General features: G+C 43.3%; 1 protein-coding gene across 3 annotated transcripts in view; it reads left to right on the top strand.

Annotated features, from left to right (window-relative positions):
• The window catches only part of CAMK1G (calcium/calmodulin dependent protein kinase IG), a 189012-nt gene extending 184433 nt beyond the window's left edge, over positions 1-4579 (top strand). For all 3 annotated transcript variants that reach the window (XM_044286005.1, XM_044286004.1, XM_044286003.1), the window contains one exon: positions 4003-4579. The gene's annotated coding sequence lies outside the window, so the exon portion shown is untranslated. The remainder of the gene's footprint in view (positions 1-4002) is intronic.
• The last annotated feature ends 7973 nt before the right edge of the window (positions 4580-12552 follow it).

Here is a 12552-nt window from a genome sequence, read left to right as displayed (position 1 = left end):
ATTGAAGTGAATGGGTCCGCATCTGAGCCGCCAAAACTGCAGCTCGGATGCGGACCAAAACAACGGCCGTGTGCATGAGGTCTAATAGGGGATTTAGATTAAACCCCATTGAGGACAGAGTGATGACCATGTCTGTAGAGTCCTGTGGAATATGTCAGTGTTATATAAGTAAGCAAAATTAATACACTGCTCAAAAAAATAAAGCAAGCACTTAAACAACACAATGTAACTCCAAGTCAATCACACTTCTGTCAAATCAAACTGTCCACTTAGGAAGCAACTCTGAGTGACAATCAATTTCACATGCTGTTGTGCAAATGGGATAGACAACAGGTGGAAATTATAGGCAATTAGCAAGACACCCCCAATAAAGGAGTGGTTCTTCAGGTGGTGACCACAGACCACTTCTCAGTTCCTATGCTTCCTGGCTGATGTTTTGGTCACTTTTGAATGCTGGCGGTGCTTTCACTCTAGTGGTAGCATGAGACGAAGTCTAGAACCCACACAAGTGGCTCAGGTAGTGCAGCTTATCCAGGATGGCACATCAATGCGAGCTGTGGCAAGAAGGTTTGCTGTGTCTGTCAGCTTAGTGTCCAGAGCATGGAGGCGCTACCAGGAGACAGGCCAGTACATCAGGAGACGTGGAGGAGGCCATAGGAAGGCAACAACCCAGCATCAGGACCGCTACCGCCGCCTTTGTGCAAGGAGGAACAGGAGGAGCACTGCCAGAGCACTGCAAAATGACCTCCAGCAGGCCACAAATGTGCATGTGTCTGCTCAAACGGTCAGAAACAGACTCCATGAGGGTGATATGAGGGCCCGACGTCCACAGGTGGGGGTTGTGCTTACAGCCCAACACCGTGCAGGACGTTTGGCAAATTCGCCACTAGCACCCTGTGCTCTTCACAGATGAAAGCAGGTTCACACTGAGCACATGTGACAGACGTGACAGAGTCTGGAGACTCCGTGGAGAATGTTCTGCTGTCTGCAACATCCTCCAGCATGACCGGTTTGGCATTGGGTCAGTAATGGTGTGGGGTGGAATTTCTTTGGAGGGCCACACAGCCCTCAATGTGCTCGCCAGAGGTAGCCTGACTGCCATTAGGTACCGAGATGAGATCCTCAGACCCCTTGTGAGACCATATGCTGGTGCGGTTGGCCGGGCCCCTGCTGCATCCGCCAGCATTGCTGTAAAAGCCGACCGCAACATAGAAGGGGTTTGTGTCGGATGAGTAATCACATCGAGTCCCCGCGCTGCTGTGGCCGATGCGTCACAGAGGCTGCCCAATGCCTTGCATGGCATCAGGAACTGCCTTTTACGGGTGTCGAGGAGATCCAGCCTAAGGCTGGGTCTCCTAGGCAACCTGTTGATGTATGACTCAGTGTCATACACTAACAGGCAATGCAATACAATACAGATGTATTGTAATAATTCATTTCAGAGGGGATCAGACCCCCAAAAGTGAACATCATAAATAAAGTTCAGAAAAAAAAGTAAAAAAAAAGTATTTTTAATAAAATTAATAAAGTAATACAATTAATAAAGTAAAAAATAAAAAAGCGACCCTTTCCCCTTATTTTATAATAAAAAACTGAAAAAACAAACAAAACCCACGCATATTAGGTATCGCCGTATCCGTAATGACCGCCTCTATAAATATATCACATGATCCACCCTGTCCGATAAACACCATAAAAAAATGAAAATAAAAACGGTGTAAAAAAAAGCAATTTTTGTCACATTACGTCACAAAAAGTGCAACACCAAGCAATCGTATGTCCTGCAAAATGGTATCAATAAAACCGTCACCTCATCCCACCAAAAATATATATATATATTTATATATAGCTCTCAGACAATGGAGACACTAAAACATAATTTTTTTGTTTCAAAACTGCTATTATTGTGCTAAAGTGAAAAAAAATAAAAAGTATACATATTAGGTATTGCCACATCCTTTTCAAAATGATCCAAACATTAGGTAGACATATGGGGAATGTAAAGTAATTGCTATTTTTTGAGGAATTACTATCTATTATAAAAGTATTTGCCAATTTTTCTAAATTTTGAGTAACATTGGTATTTTTTTATGAATAAAAATTATTTTTTTAACTAATTTTTACCACTGAGAGAAAACAATCTCAGAATGGCCTGTATAAGTAAAAGTGTTTAAAAGTTATTACCACATAAAGTGACACATGTCAGATTTGCAAAAAATGGCCTGATCAGGAAGGTGAAAACAGGCCCGGGGTTGAAGTGGTTAAGCTATTTAACACAATGACAGAAATAGCAAATAATATCAGAGTGACACTGACATATATAGCTATGCTTAGACGCATGGTTGACACTCTAGAGGTCATTTATGATCAAATATAAGCCACTTTTGTCGCAAACGGGATTTAGAGCAAAATCTGCAACCTCCACGCCACATACACCAGTTCTTAAAAAAGAGGGGTTGGCATGGACTTGGAAGAGGAGCTGCAGGTCTGTCTCCTGTATCATTTTGTATGCCAGTTTTTGGCATATAAAATTATCTAAATCTACGCCAGCTTCCTTGCTGGCATAGATTTAAGGCTGTTGTAAGCCGGCAATGGATGCTCCTAGGTTATACAGTCAGGTCCATAAATATTGGGACATTGACACAATTCTAAGATGTTTGGCTCTATACACCACCACAATGGATTTGAAATGAAACTAACTAGATGTGCTTTACCTGCAGACTGCCAGCTTTAATTTGAGGGAATTTACATCCAAATCAGGTGAACGGTGTAGGAATTACAACAGTTTGCATATGTGCCTCCCAATTGTTAAGGGACCAAAAGTAATGGGACAGAAAAATAATCATAAATCAAACTTTCACTTTTTATACTTGGTTGCAAATTCTTTTCAGTCAATTATAGTCTAAAGTCTGGAACGCATAGACATCACCAGACGCTGAGTTTCATCCCTGGTGATGCTCTGCCAGACCTCTACTGCAACTATCTTCAGTTCCTGCTTGTTCTTGGGGCATTTTCCCTTCATTTTTGTCTTCAGCAAGTGAAATGCATGGCCAATCGGATTCAGGTCAGATGATTGACTTGGCCATTGCATAACATTTCACTTCTTTCCTTTAAAAAACTCTTTAGTTGCTTTTGCAGTATGCTTTGGGTCATTGTCCATCAGCACTGTGAAGCGCCGTCCAATGAGTTCTGAAGCATTTGGCTAAATATGAGCAAATTATATTGCCTGAAACACTTCAGAATTCATCCTGCTGTTTTTGTCAGCAGTAACATCATCAATAAATACAAAAGAACCAGTTCCATTGGCAGCCATACAAATTCTCAACAAATATTTGCCGTTCTCAACAAATATTCAGAAAATGATGCCTTAATGGGAGCAGATGCTTTACCTGACATGTTTTATGTCTCCCCCATTCTGATGGATGCACATAGTTTAGTCTTCGTGAATATGCTGAAGAACAGCAGGTGATACTTCTTCATAATACTGTAGGAGTCCCCATTTTAGGTGAGCCATATTGCATATTGCACAATTTGGCTCACCTGAACTGGTGAATCCCACAGTACTATGAAGAAGTATAACCTGCTGGTCTTTAGCATATTTGCAAAAACTATGTGCATCCATCAGAATAGGGGACACATGACCTCACTTCACTCCTAAACACATAACGATAGGTCAAAACTGATACTTACTGTATGTTTCTGAGTAAATTCTAGCCAAGACTGATATATCACATGGCCTCCTTCCCACTGGAAAAGACTGAGCTGAATGCAATATACTAGATTTTAAAAAGAAGGCCGAACACATTTCCTCCACCACATAATGCAGCCTCCCTCCCAATTAATACTTTTACGCATTTGAAGTCAATTTTCTACAAATTACATGTGTATCTAGACTTTGGCCTCGCTATATATGTAGTGTATGTGTGTATATATATATATTTCTATGAATTATTAAATATAGGACTAGATATTTAATAAAATATGAATCTTCTTTGTCCACAGAAGGGCTACACAGAGTAAACTGTGTATTGAAGCCAAACATTGATCACGCTTCAGAGGGAAGCATGGAGAGCTTCCTTTCATTTCCCCTTTAAGAACATCGCCTGGATAAGAAAGGCATTATTTGAGGGACACAGCGGTGGTTTTTGTTAAGAAGGGACTGATTGCTCATCAAGGAGACATCATGACCTCTTCCGTATCACCATGACTAGACTTGAAAGCCATCTACAAGCAATCATGGACATTACAAGGAGGACACAAATATGTGTACAATGAAGACTTCTCCTCGTGCACAAATGTAAATCTCATTGGCAGCAACGCCTTGTATATTATGAGCTTGCAGGTGTAGATTTGTATTACTTTTGTCAAATATTGGAGTTTTGGACTTGGTGAGCTACAGTGACCATTAGGAGCCATGTATAGATTCATATTGTAAATTGATGTTACACATGTACACCCATAAATCTCTTGGTAGGCCTAAGGGCTCTTTCACATCTGCGTTATTGTCTTCCGGCATAGAGTTCCGTCGTCAGGGCTCTATGCCGGAAGAATACTGATCAGGATTATCCTAATGCATTCTGAATGGACAGTCCGTCCTTCAGGATGCATCAGGATGTCTTCCGTTCCGGAACGGAACGTTTTTTGGCCGCAGCAAATAGCGCAGCATGCTGCGCTTTTTGCTCCGGCCAAAAATCCGGAACACTTGCCGCAAGGCCGGATCCGGAATGAATGCCCATTGAAAGGCATTGATCCGGATCCGGCCTTAAGCTAAACGTCGTTTCGGCGCATTGCCGGATGCGACGTTTAGCTTTTTCTCAATGGTTACCATGGCTGCCGGGACGCTAAAGTCCTGGCAGCCATGGTAAAGTGTAGTGGGGAGCGGGGAGCAGTATACTTACCGTCCGTGCGGCTCCCGGGGCGCTCCAGAGTGACGTCAGGGCACCCCAGGCGCATGGATGACGTGATCGCATGGATCACATCATCCATGCGCATGGGGCGCTCTGACGTCATTCTGGAGCGCCCCGGGAGCCGCGCTGACTGTAAATATGCCGCTCCCCCGCTCCCCACTACTACTATGGCAACCAGGACTTTAATAGCGTCCTGGGTGCCATAGTAACACTGAACACATTTTGAAGACGGATCCGTCTTCAAATGCTTTCAGTACACTTGCGTTTTTCCGGATCCGGCGTGTAATTCCGGCAAGTGGAGTACACGCCGGATCCGGACAACGCAAGTGTGAAAGAGGCCTAAGGCTTATAGAGGAGTGCTCTACAAGAAGCTAAAGTATAGCAAACAGTTCTAACTTGAAAGGTCTTGGAAACATAATACAGATCAGGACAAACTGAATGAATGAATGTACAAGAATAGGTCAGTTGTGTTATTTCAGTTTTACAATAGAAAGATTTCTTAAATGTTGAGCTCTTGAAAATGTACTGTAATTAGTAAAAAAGAAACCAGCAAATATATTGTTTCTATTGCAACATGAAACATGACACTTGTGTTTTCTACTTTAGCGGTAAATATATTGGTGTTATGAATTTTGAGTATGAACAGCTTGGCATCACTTTGTGTCAGGAGCTAAGTCACTTTATCATAGTACTGTTGCTCAGGCTTGAGATTATGGAGACCATAAGAAACATTTGTTGGATATTTCAGGCGCAAATGGAGTCTGCAGCTACTGTAAAAGCCTATGCATAGCTTTTTAATTCTGCAATTTTATTAAAATTAAGAAATATGCCTTTGTAAATATGAATGCAATGAAATGGTTCTGGTTCTGTCATTCAGAAATAAATATGACTTTTTTTATGTGGAAATCATTGGCTGTATTCCATATATTGTCTGAGTCTGTAATAGCAGGTCTCTTTGTCCTGAACCTTGGCTTCAAGAGAACCTGCCACCACAAAATGCAGGAGGAGCTGAGCAGATTGAGATACAGTTTGTGGGCAAAGATTCAGTATACCTTGTCTGTGAATAACTCAGGGACGTAACTACCATAGCGGCAGACCATGCGACTGCTATGGGGCCCAGGGCAAGAGGTGGGTGAAAACTTGGTCTGGATTCTACCCTCAGGGACAACTTTTGCAAACAAAGCAGTGGAAAAATGGACCAAAATAGGCAAAAACCCTTCTGTCCTGTGTGGGCGGCCTGGTTTAATTCTTGCTATGGGTCCTTTACTTCTCTACATATGCCACTGGAGCAACTGGTATTTTTTCTTAAAGACATTCCACTAGATATCTGATTAAGGCCTCTTGCACACAACCGTGTGCTGGCTGGGCCCGTGCTGCAGACCGCAAATTGCAGTCCACAATACATGGGCACCGACCGCGGGGCAGCCACATGTGGATCACGGACCCATTTGTTTGAATGGGGTCCGTGATCCATCCATTTCTCAAAAAGATAGAACAAGTTCTATTTTTTGGCAGACTGGAAGTACGGAATGGAACCACTCTGTAGTGCTTCCGTGGTGTTCCGCTCCCTGCTTCCGTTCCACACCGCATCTCCAGATTTGCAGACCCATTCAAGTGAATGGGTCCACATCCGTGATGCGGAATGCACATGGCCGGTGCCCCATGTATTGCGGACCCGCTGTATGCGGGCTGCAATACGGCCACGGCGGGGCAACGGCCGCTTGCAAGAGGCCCAATTTCTCAGTTAGAATGGCTTGTACAAGAATTCTAAATTGAGAATTCTAATTGAGAATGCCAATCAGATGACTAGTGAAACACCTTCAAGAAAAAATACAAGTCTAGTTGTATTATTACTACTGATATTCAGTAAAACCTGTAATTTATACCCATGGAATGCTATATCACTAATGAGGCAGCCTCCATGTACAACTGAAGTCAAAACAGAGGAACTCGTTTATTGGGCAAAGGACCATTGATGCAGTCACCTAAATTTTTGTTTCTGCATGCTTTCTAATCAGTGATCTGTTGTCCAGAAACAATGATTCTATATGTGAATACCACAGCAGCAATCATCTCCATACAGAGGACTTGATTGCTGCAAGTATATACAACTCTCACCTCCTCCGACAAGCAGGCAATTACCTGGAACAAACAGATTGTTCCCTGCTGTGTCCGCCCTTATCTATGTTCACAATAAGTTAATCTTTAAAAAAAAATCTTATTGAATACAGATTTACTAATACTGTCTAAACATAAGACAATGTATACTTAGTCTTAAAGTGCACCAGATTTCTCAACATGGTTGATGCCGGATGATAAATTTGTTTCATCTAGACTTTCCAGTCTAAGTTTATTCCACCTATAAATTTATTAAGGGCTCAATCACACAACCGTATGAATGAGTCCGCATCCGTTCCGCAATCATTTCAATAGGGCCACAAAAGATGCAGACAAAAAGATGTGCCGTCCGTATCCGTTATTCCGTTCCACAGCCCTGTAAAAAATATAGAGCACGTCCTATTCTTAACAATAATAGGCATTTCTATAATGGGCCGCCTTTCCCATGCAGAGCGCACATGGGCAGCATCCGTGTTTCGCAGATCCGCAATTTATGGAATGCAAAATATGGTGCGTAATGTGCAAGTTCTGATAACACAGATGCAGGACTACTAAGAAATCATGGCAAAAACTTCAGTTGGCTGAAGGACTGACAAAACAACTGGGAATTTAAAAGCATTACCTATTTAAAAGATAGAGGCTAAGGCCTCTTGTACAGTCGTGGCTAAAAGTTTTGAGAATAACACAAATATTAGTTTTCACAAAGTTTGCTGCTAAACTGATTTTAGATCTTTGTTTCAGTTGTTTCTGTGATGTAGTGAAATATAATTACACGCACTTCATACTTTTTAAAGGCTTTTATCGACAATTACATGACATTTAAGCAAAGTCAGTTTTTGCAGTGTTGGCCCTTCTTTTTCAGGACCTCTGCAATTCAACTGGGCATGCTCTCAATCAACTTCTGGGCCAATTCCTGACTGATAGCAACCCATTCTTTCATAATCACTTCTTGGAGTTTGTCAGAATTAGTGGGTTTTTGTTTGTCCACCCGCCTCTTGAGGATTGACCACAAGTTCTCAATGAGATTAAGATCTGGGGAGTTTCCAGGCCATGGACCCAAAATGTCAACGTTTTGGTCCCCAAGCCACTTAGTTATCACTGTTGCCTTATGGCACGGTGCTCCATCGTACTGGAAAATGAATTGTTCTTCACCAAACTGTTGTTGGATTGTTGGAAGAAGTTGCTGTTGGAGGGTGTTTTGGTACCATTCTTTATTCATGGCTGTGTTTTTGGGCAAAATTGTGAGTGAGCCCACTCCCTTGGATGAGAAGCAATCCCACACATGAATGGTCTCAGGATGCTTTACTGTTGGCATGACACAGGACTGATGGTAGCACTCACCTTTTCTTCTCTGGACAAGCCTTTTTCCTGATGCCCCAAACAATCGGAAAGAGGCTTCATCGGAGAATATGACTTTGCCCCAGTCCTCAGCAGTCCATTCACCATATTTTCTGCAGAAGATCAATCTGTCCCTGATGTTTTTTTTTTAGAGAAGTGGCTTCTTTGCTGCCCTTCTTGACACCAGGCCATCTTCCAAAAGTCTTCGCCTCACTGTGCGTGCAGATGCGCTCACACCTGCCTGCTGCCATTCCTGAGCAAGCTCTGCACTGGTGGCACTTCGATCCCGCAGCTGCATCCTCTTTAAGAGACGATCCTGGCGCTTGCTGGACTTTCTTGGACGCCCTGAAGCCTTCTTAACAAGAATTGAACCTCTTTCCTTGAAGTTCTTGATGATCCTATAAATTGTTGATTGAGGTGCAATCTTAGTAGCCACAATATCCTTGCCTGTGAAGCCATTTTTATGCAACGCAATGATGGCTGCACGCGTTTCTTTGCAGGTCACCATGGTTAACAATGAAAGAACAATGATTTCAAGCATCACCCTCCTTTTAACAGGTCAAGTCTGCCATTTTAACCCAATCAGCCTGACATAATGATTTCCAGCCTTGTGCTGGTCAACATTCTCACCTGAGTTAACAAGACGATTACTGAAATGATCTCAGCAGGTCCTTTAATGACAGCAATGAAATGCAGTGGAAAGGTTTTTTGGGATTAAGTTAATTTTCATGGCAAAGAAGGACTATGCAATTCATCTGATTACTCCTCATAACATTCTGGAGTATATGCAAATTGCTATTATAAAAACTTAAGCAGCAACTTTTCCAATTTCCAATATTTATGTAATTCTCAAAACTTTTGGCCATGACTGTACATGACCATATGTATTTTGCAGATCCTCCAAAAATACGGATGACATCCGTGTGCATTCCGTATTTTGCGGAATGGAATAGCTGGAACCTAATAGAACAGTCCTATCCTTTTCCGTAATGCGGAAATACGGAAATGGAATGCACACAGATTTTTTTTTTGCGGACAAAAAACTGAACGACATGAAATGAAAATAGGTTTGTGTGCAAGAGGCCTAAGTGTCCATATATGGTCCGCAAAAAAAAAACTGAACTGACACGTAATGAAAATAGGTTTGTGTGCAAGAGGCCTAAGTGTCTGATCGACGGGGTCTGGCTGCCAGACCCCACCTGTATAGAACGGCAGGATATAGCCAAACGTTTACCTGGCTATCTCTCACAGCTTCATAGAGAATAAATGCAGCAGCAAGGCTCAATTTTAAAACACCATACATTTTTTTTTTTTCCGAGCAGGGCCGCCAAAGTACAAATGGCTGTCACTACAGAAAACAAGAAAAAAAATGCCACACTCAGAGCATTTAACAAGCTTAACAAAAAGGCTGTTGGCCCAAAAACGCTAAGCAAATGCATACAAGACTTCAAAAACTGCATGCCTGTATTGTATACAGCCAACATCTGGAGGTGGTATTTTTGTGCGTGCAAAAAAAAGTCCCCAAAAAACACACCAAAAAATACAAAAGACTACAATAAAGCCAAAACAGACCCATATAACCACCCTAAGTGCTTCCCCACTGGGCACCTACAAATCGCCACTGTAATACATTGAGAGGAATCATGAACTTACGCTTAGGAGTAGAGTTGAGCGAACACCTGGATGTTCGGGTTCGAGAAGTTCGGCCGAACATCCCGGAAATGTTCGGGTTCGGGATCCGAACCCGATCCGAACTTCGTCCCGAACCCGAACCCCATTGAAGTCAATGGGGACCCGAACTTTTCGGCACTAAAAAGGCTGTAAAACAGCCCAGGAAAGAGCTAGAGGGCTGCAAAAGGCAGCAACATGTAGGTAAATCCCCTGCAAACAAATGTGGATAGGGAAATGAATTAAAATAAAAATTAAATAAATAAAAATTAACCAAAATCAATTGGAGAGAGGTTCCATAGCAGAGAATCTGGCTTCCCGTCACCCACCACTGGAACAGTCCATTCTCAGATATTTAGGCCCCGGCACCCAGGCAGAGGAGAGAGGTCCCGTAACAGAGAATCTGTCTTCATGTCAGCAGAGAATTAGTCTGCATGTCATAGCAGAGAATGAGGCTTCACGTCAGCCACCACTGCAACAGTCCATTGGCATATATTTAGGCCCAGCACACACACAGGCAGAGGAGAGAGGTCCCGTAACAGAGAATCTGGCTTCATGTCAGCAGAGAATCAGTCTGCATGTCATAGCAGAGAATCAGGCTTCACGTCAGCCACCACTGCAACAGTCCATTGTCATAAATTTAGGCCCAGCACCCAGGCAGAGGAGAGAGGTCCCGTAACAGAGAATCTGGCTTCATGTCAGCAGAGAATCAGTCTTCATATCATAGCAGAGAATCAGGCTTCACGTCACCCACCACTGTAAGAGTCAATTTTCATAAATTTAGGCCCAGAACCCAGGCAGAGGAGAAAGGTCCCGTAACAGACAATCTGGCTTCATGTCAGCAGAGAATCAGTCTTCATATCATAGCAGAGAATCAGGCTTCACGTCACCCACCACTGTAAGAGTCAATTTTCATAAATTTAGGCCCAGAACCCAGGCAGAGGAGAAAGGTCCCGTAACAGACAATCTGGCTTCATGTCAGCAGAGAATCAGTCTTCATATCATAGCAGAGAATCAGGCTTCACGTCACCCACCACTGTAAGAGTCAATTTTCATAAATTTAGGCCCAGAACCCAGGCAGAGGAGAAAGGTCCCGTAACAGACAATCTGGCTTCATGTCAGCAGAGAATCAGTCTTCATATCATAGCAGAGAATCAGGCTTCACGTCACCCACCACTGTAAGAGTCAATTTTCATAAATTTAGGCCCAGAACCCAGGCAGAGGAGAAAGGTCCCGTAACAGACAATCTGGCTTCATGTCAGCAGAGAATCAGTCTTCATATCATAGCAGAGAATCAGGCTTCACGTCACCCACCACTGTAAGAGTCAATTTTCATAAATTTAGGCCCAGAACCCAGGCAGAGGAGAAAGGTCCCGTAACAGACAATCTGGCTTCATGTCAGCAGAGAATCAGTCTTCATATCATAGCAGAGAATCAGGCTTCACGTCACCCACCACTGTAAGAGTCAATTTTCATAAATTTAGGCCCAGAACCCAGGCAGAGGAGAAAGGTCCCGTAACAGACAATCTGGCTTCATGTCAGCAGAGAATCAGTCTTCATATCATAGCAGAGAATCAGGCTTCACGTCACCCACCACTGTAAGAGTCAATTTTCATAAATTTAGGCCCAGAACCCAGGTAGAGGAGAAAGGTCCCGTAACAGACAATCTGGCTTCATGACAGCAGAGAATCAGTCTGCATGTCATAGCAGAGAATCAGGCTTCACGTCAGCCACCACTGCAACAGTCCATTGTCATAAATTTAGGCCCAGCACCCAGGCAGAGGAGAGAGGTCCCGTAAAAGAGGATCTGGCTTCATGTCAGCAGAGAATCAGTCTGCATGTCATAGCAGAGAATCAGGCTTCACGTCAGCCACCACTGCAACAGTCCATTGTCATAAATTTAGGCCCAGCACCCAGGCAGAGGAGAGAGGTCCCGTAACAGAGGATCTGGCTTCATGTCAGCAGAGAATCAGTCTGCATGTCATAGCAGAGAATCAGGCTTCACGTCAGCCACCACTGCAACAGTCCATTGTCATAAATTTAGGCCCAGCACCCAGGCAGAGGAGAGAGGTCCCGTAACAGACAATCTGGCTTCATGTCACCAGAGAATCAGTCTGCATGTCATAGCAGAGAATCAGGCTTCATGTCAGCCACCACTGCAACAGTCCATTGGCATATATTTAGGCCTAGCACACAGGCAGAGGAGAGGTTCATTCAACTTTGGGTAGCATCGCAATATAATGGTAAAATGAAAATAAAAATAGGATTGAATGAGGAAGTGCCCTGGAGTCCAATAATATATGGTTATGGGGAGGTAGTTAATGTCTAATCTGGACAAGGGACGGACAGGTCCTGTGGGATCCATGCCTGGTTCATTTTTATGAACGTCAGCTTGTCCACATTGGCTGTAGACAGGCGGCTGCGTTTGTCTGTAATGACGCCCCCTGCCGTGCTGAATACACGTTCAGACAAAACGCTGGCTGCCGGGCAGGCCAGCACCTCCAAGGCATAAAAGGCTAGC

Source organism: Bufo gargarizans, chromosome 3, assembly GCF_014858855.1.
Source record: "Bufo gargarizans isolate SCDJY-AF-19 chromosome 3, ASM1485885v1, whole genome shotgun sequence".
NCBI classification, from domain to species: Eukaryota; Metazoa; Chordata; class Amphibia; order Anura; family Bufonidae; genus Bufo; species Bufo gargarizans.
Note: the sequence above shows the minus strand (reverse complement) of the source record. Positions and strands in the feature narration are given on the sequence as shown.